The sequence below is a fragment of the Quercus suber genome, unplaced genomic scaffold (genome assembly GCF_002906115.3).
Source record: "Quercus suber isolate HL8 unplaced genomic scaffold, Cork oak 2.0 scaffold_10, whole genome shotgun sequence".
NCBI lineage: Eukaryota > Viridiplantae > Streptophyta > Magnoliopsida > Fagales > Fagaceae > Quercus > Quercus suber.
The window spans coordinates 1,209,260-1,216,653 of NW_027069476.1; positions in this window are offsets into that span (position 1 = coordinate 1,209,260).

A 7,394-nucleotide genomic window follows, 5' to 3' on the forward strand; every position below is an offset into this window, starting at 1 on the left:
ATACACCAACAATCAAACCTAGAAACAGGTATGCATATCCAGAAATTTGAACCCAATATACACCCACTAAAATCAAAAGATCTGCATCATCTTTATTGATAAAATCAACACCAATCTCCAAGTTGTAAACCCACCAATCCATCAAAACACAAAATCAGATCCAAGTTGGAAAACCACCATTCCCCACCAAGCTTCCACACAGTGTGGTTCAGGTTCGCCATGGACGATGTTAGGGCAAGCTCAGCTTGGGTCGCCACCCACTCCTCCCATGTGGTCGTCAACTCTGCAGGTTTTAGGCGCATGGCTAAAAATTTGGTTTTTTGCTTGTGTGTAAGTTCTGTAACAGTGATATTAACAATGCTGCATTTGGAGGCTAAGGAATTTTGGATTGAGAAAGTTGTGGACAATCCAAAATCCAAATACAAGGATCTAGTGCGTTTTTTTGTTTTTGAACCATAGTTAACTTTGGTTACCATAGTTATTTGTTATTTGGTCAAGTTAAAAACTTTTAATTGAGGTGGCACTTTGTAGACCTTTGATTCTCTTTAAGCAGATCCTCACCCTTAACTAGACACTCTCCATTTCAAATAGAAATGGAGAGGATCCGGATCCTATAAAACACGCACTTCCAAGTTTCACGTACAAATTCAATTTCTTAAAGAGTAACAAGTCGCCAAACTCAAATAGAAGTTGTTATCTAAACATATCAAGTGGAAGTAGTAACATATTGTACCATATATGCATGTGTGAGTATTAACACTCCCGATATTTGCAAACGGCTAAGTAAAAATCATGTTTTTGCACCTTGGGGTTATTCATTCCAAAACAAACAGATTTGAAAGAGGGGGCAAAAAATCAAGAGGTAGTAATGGATCTGAACAACATGGGGAGAGAGAGAAATGTAAAAGGCTGCTTGGGAGACCACTGATGATAAAAGAAAATCCAAAGTTTTTGAATACCATTTTAGATCTCATTCTGGTTTGTTCATTGAAATGAAATATTTAAGTATATCAACTTATTTCGAATTACCATTTTGTGGTTATAACTAATATATATATATATATATATATAAGAACTCATTATTAGAGCTCTTAAAATTATAAGCCATTTTTTTAACTAATATGTTAATCTCTAAATTAACAACATTTTTTAAAAGAATATAATAAGAGTAATATGTACCTAGGAAAAAAAAAATCAAACAAGATGATAAATCATGTGGAGAAGATTGAAAAGCCAACATTAAAAGCTGAAATTTTCACTTCCTTTTTATTATGGTCCATTTGATTGGGGAATGGAAAAGTAGAAGAATAGAAAAGGAAGAGAGGATGGCAAAGTGGGAGGATAGAAAAGATTTCCGTTTCTCTCATTTGTATTTGATTGGGAAAGTGGAAAAGTGGAGAGATGTAAAACTTATTTGTTTGGTTAAGAAGAAAAAATGAGAGGATAAAAAATATGATTTGTCTAAATTTACTCTTATGTTTTTATTTCTTTATATATAAGAAATACTTTTCTTTGTAATAAAATATTAATTATTTTTCAATTATAATTAATAAAGTAACATTTTTTTAAAATTAAAACATTATACCTATTATATTAATTTTTTTCTCTTTATTATTATATTTATTACATTTTTTATATATCAATGGGAAAAAAAGAACAAAGAAATGAGATGGATACTGAACAAGCAAAAAAGAGAGAAAAAAAAGGCAAGGAAAACAAAGGTTTCAACATATAAATAAAAATAAATAAATAACACACAAGAAAACAGTATTAGAAAAAGAATACAAGAGAAAGAATAGGAAAACTGGAAAAGAATAAGCACAAAAAGACGAAAAGAAGGGGACAAAAATCAAGAAGAAAAAAAAATGAAAGAAAGATGAGTGGTCCAATGTTAGAAAATGGGCAAACAAGTAACTCATTCAGTTACAAATTTGTCACCCGTGTTTTTTCTCTAATTTGGAGAGAAAAAAATGTTGGTAGGTTAGGAGAGAAAATACTTGGACTTCACTAAAATCCTTCCAACTTTTCATCTCCAACCAAACAATCCCAAACTTCATTTTTCTCATATTTTCTCTCATTTATTTTCTATCCTCCCCATTTTACCTCCAACCAAATAATCCTTAAATGTTACTCACATGGAAGTAGGGGTGTGCATTGGTTAGGTTGAGGAGTTTTTAGTTTTTGTAATATAACCTATCACAAGGGTCCAACCCAATTCATGTAGGTCAGGTAGGACATTTAAAAAAAAAAAAAAAAAAACTCTAAGCATTAGAACAACAACATCTAGCCATATTACAAGTGTTTTTTTACACCCCCTATCATCTTTTTAAATTCTAAGCATAGCACTATAAAATATGAAGGGTAAACAAATAATCAAACCAAATGACATTTAAATAGTAAGATATCAAATAGTTTTATAGTTGAGAGACAAAAATAGAATAACAACAATATTACAATGAATTTAATAAGTATCAAATAGTTTTATCCCAAAATAGTTGAGAGTGGCAGGCAGCAATAAGGAGAGAGTGGAGTGAGAATTGAAATGAGAAATAATTTAATAGGTTAGAGTTTTTGTTTTATTATAGGAAGGGGGCAAAGGAGTAATTGACTAAAATATCTAATATATATTTTAAATATATATTAAATGTATATAAGTCAAGTTAGATTATACGGATTTGTGAATACCTAAACTAATTGAAGAGGAGATATTATTTTTAGTATTTTTTTGAGGGGTAGGGGGGTTGGGGGTTAATTTTTCTATTTACTTCATTTTTTTTTTGTACCAATTTCCATTTCATAAAGATTGAATAATTTGAATTTGTTGCCTTCTTTGAAGCTGGCGGAAGAGGTAGTTATTACCTTGAATTTGGAAGTTGAACTACCATTGATCATCATATTTGCGTGAATCTTACTACGGCAATATATTTCAACAAATTCAAACATTTCTAGGTCGTGAGTATAGTGACAAAGGGTCTGTTTAGATACCACTTATTGTTAAAAACTGAAAATACTATAGCAAAATAATTTTTAAATGTGTGAATAGTACCGTGAAACCCAATTTTAAAGTTATTTTTGCTGAAAAAAGTACTTGCAGGTCCCATGAATAATGCATGGGACCCATTGTTTAAACGCAAGATGTAAAGACTTGGGATGCCAAACGCAATCCAACGTATACAAAATATAAAAAATCACAATTAACTTCTTATTGGCATAAAAGGTCATAGCATGCGTTTGGATTGGGCGTTTTGCCCAATTCACACGTTTTAGTGTTTTTTTAGTGGGTCCCATGGGTATTGATCACGTACCACCAAACTCAACAAAACACAGATTTTTAGGTAAATTTGAATCCCACAGCATTATTCACACATTTAAAAATTATTTTGTTACAGTGTTTTTGGTAATAAATTTTCAGTTTTTAAGAAATAAGCGGTATCCTAACACACGCATCTTTTTCTAAGAAAAAAATTTGGTAAATAAAGAAGCTCCTGCCCCAACCTAAGCTCTACCGGTGTTTCAAAGTAAAGGTCCTTTGAGATAACTTAACGCAACGAGTAACGTATTGATTTGTGAGTGTTATGTTAAAAAAAAAAAATATATATATATATATATATATATATTCTGGACAATTTTTTTGTTTATTCTATTTTAGTTAAGAGGAAAAAAAAGTAAGGCTTTCTTAAGAAAAAATCTAAATCTCGAAGTTAGAATGGCTAAACATTTGTAATTTGAAAAATCAAGATTAATCTTTATTTATAGTCCACATTTGAATTTATACAAGACTAACTTCCAACTTAAAAAAAAAAAAAAAAAAAAAAAATAGCTTCATATAATTTATTATCAATAAAACTAAAAGCAAGTTAAATTGAATCTGTCATTACATATTCTAAATCTAATCTAACTAATTTGAATGAATCACACAACTAACTATTAATGTTGCTTATATAATACTTATAAAAATAAGCCACATAACATTAGGCCCTTGTGAATTTGCTAGTATTGTAAGTAATGGACGGACCCAGGATTTCAAGTTAGGGAGCCGGAGATAAGCATGAAAAAAAATAAATAAATAAATAAATAAAAACTTCAAATGTGCATCGTATATATTATTAACAAAAATCAACCAATACAAATACACAAAATCATTGTTTCTTAATATATTAAGATGCAATCATATCTATCAACAAAAAACAAAAGACACAAAACACTGCTATTTCTTAATACATTATCTATAAAAATGGAACTCAACACTGAATTATTATGCACTACCAACAAGCACTTTTCATAACTTTACCATTTTATTCCTTGAAAGTTGAATCAATGTTCCTCTTTTTATTACTTGTCTCTATTGTTGCTTGTTTCAGAATGTTTCGGGGTTTAATATATATATATAAATAAATTGTTACTTTTATATAAAATAATGAATTTAATTTAACTTTTTTTAGAAATCTTAAATAAGGTGGGATTAAAAAAAATATTTATTTATAATCTTATTCACATTTTATATAAGATTTTTAAACTTACTATTTACTTATGGCAATCTTGTAAATAAAGAAAAAATATGATTATTTGTAGGGATAATTACAATAAACCCACCTGAGGTTTGGCCTGTTTTCACTTTGCTTACCCGTGGTTCAAAACTTATCACTTTGCCCACTTGTACTTCAATCTGTTACTCCCCCATTGCCACCTCACCCTTAGACATTAGACAAACACGTTTTTATTCCAAATTAGAACATAACACGGATCAAACAACATGAACTCACTCTCTTTCCCTCACAAGCCCAAGGAATGCGAAAATCCATTCTACATCTGATATTGACATAGTGTTGCAAGTGTAAACCTAGACGAGCAATAGACGAGCAACGAGTTGTTCAGGACTAAAATCCTGGTAAGAAATCAGTCACTATTTGTGTTTTTACTTTGGGCTTGTGATTGTTTTATTGTTTTTAAGTAATCAATCAATGGTTAATGCTACATTTAATGGAATGAGAATATTGGTTGTGTTTGTTGATGTTTATGAAAAATGTGACCGCCTGTTCTTTGGATTTATTTGTTTATGGGCATTTTGTCTGTCGTGGTCATTATGTCTCACAGTGGACCCAAATTTCTATTGGGTTTTAAATTTTAGTGTTTGCATGTTTATTTAGTAAAACAGAATCAAAAGCAAAGCAGAAAATGTGGTCCCTCTTGTGTGTTGCAACCCAAAAGCAAAACAAAAACATGCAACTGTTTACTCTTTTGTTGTTTACAATTCTTTAATTGTTAAATGTATATGTGTTAAATGGTAATTTATTATTCCAAATGGATGATGAGGTGAAATTGGAGGTATATTATGTGGGTGCTTTTCTACGAAACCCTAGTTTAGAATACTTTGGGGAAAGTTGAAATAGTGTATAGGGATCCTGATTTGCTTAGTTATTTTGAGATAAAAAGTATATGTGAGGAATTGGGGTTGATGAACCATGTAGTGTTCATTATTTAGGTCCTGGGGCAACTTGGAGCAAGACTTGAGGCTCATAGAAGATGATCAAGATGTGGTACCCATGTGTAAGCTTAATGAGGGAGGGCCAAGAGACACCATCATACTGTATGTGGAGAGTTGTAATGCCCCACTTGTAGTTGAAGTTCCTGATGATGGAAGGGTTGGTGTAGGAGTTGGTGCAAGGGCTGTTATAGGGGGTGATGGTGCTGGTACTGGTGCAAGGGCTACTATAAGGGGTGTAGGGCTGTGTAGGGGCAATGCAGGAGCTGCTATAAGGGGTGATGGTCTGGAGGAGGAGTTTGATTGGTTGAATGAAAATTTGGAAGGAGAAGACTTTGTTAATGACATTTTTGGTGAGTCTTCTCCACCTCACACAGTGCAATATGAGCCTAATACTATTCCAACCACTTCTCCACCTCAGCCAAACATAGATGCACCTGGCCAAGCAATGTTCCTCCTCCAAACATAGATTTAGATGAAGAGTGGGCTGAACCAACTTTAGATGATGATATTACAAGTGTGGATAGTTCTGATGATGAGCAAAGACCTAGAAATTTGGAGTTCAATGAGAGGACTGATATGGAAAATGTTAGGTTGGCAAAAGGGATGAAGTTCCCAAACTCCCAGGTGTTTAGGAAGGCTTTGAGGGAGTATGTGATTCAAAATCACATTGATGTCAAATGGAAGTTGAATGAGAAGAAGAAGATTTCTGTACATTGTAAGAACAATTGTGGATGGAGGTGTTATGCCTCAATAGTGACTGGAGAGTGCACATTTGAGATCAAGACACTTTATCCTGAATGTACCTGCCCCTTAACATTTAAAAATGGGCAAGTTACATCAGCCTATGTGGCAAAGAAGTATTTGGAGGATTTTGTAAGAATCTTAATTGGGAAGTCTCCGGTGTTAAGTACCATGTGATGCAAAATATTTCAATTGATTTAAGTCTTAGTCAAGTGTATAGATCAAGGGGCAGCTAAGGGGCTGATAGATAGAAGTATGGCCTACTTAGAGATTATGCAGAAATGATATTAAGGACAAATGTAGAAAGTAGGGTGATTTTGCAAACATAAATAGAAAATAAGAATGCAGAACCCAATTTTAAAAGAATGTACATTAGGTACAATGCTCAAAAAGTTTGGTGGTTGTAGACCCTTTGTTGGGCTGGATGGATGCCGCTTGAAGGGTAGGTTTGATGGGCAATTATTGTCTGCCACTGCCAAGGATGGAAATGACAATATATTCCCAATGGCAATGGCTGTGGTTGAGTAAGAGAACAAGGAAAGTTGGATCTGGTTCTTAGAGCAGTTTGCAAATGACATTGGCAGGCCAGAAGAGCTCAATCTGGTATTCGTCAGTGACAGGCAAAAGTATTATCATCTAGCTCATGTTCATGACTTCATTACATGCTTACCTTGCTTACTGCTGACATTGAATGCTTACTTGCTTACTTGATTGCAGGGCCTTCTACCTACAATGGAGACTCTATTCCCAACTGTGGAGCACAGGTATTGTGTGAAGCACATATACAACAACTTCAAGGTTAACCACAAGGCATGGAGTTGAAGAGTGTACTGTGAAGGTGTGCTGGCACAACATCAGCCAGGAATTTGAGAGGGGATGGAGTCGATAGACCATCTTAAGAGTTTGGATGAAGAAGCTGGAAGTACCTGGCTGATATAAGCCTGCACAGTAAACCAGATCCATTTTTCTTCAAGAGCTTTGACAGATTGTATGGTAACAATCTAAGTGAGAGTTTTAACTCTACGATTGTGAAAGCTAGAGACAAGCCCATCTTATCATGGAATGGATCAGAGTAAGGCTTATGAGCAGGCTGTATATAAAAAAGCCTACAAGAATATGGTGGCAAGTTGTATCCCATTAAAAAGAGCAGTTAATTGGTGTAAGTTTT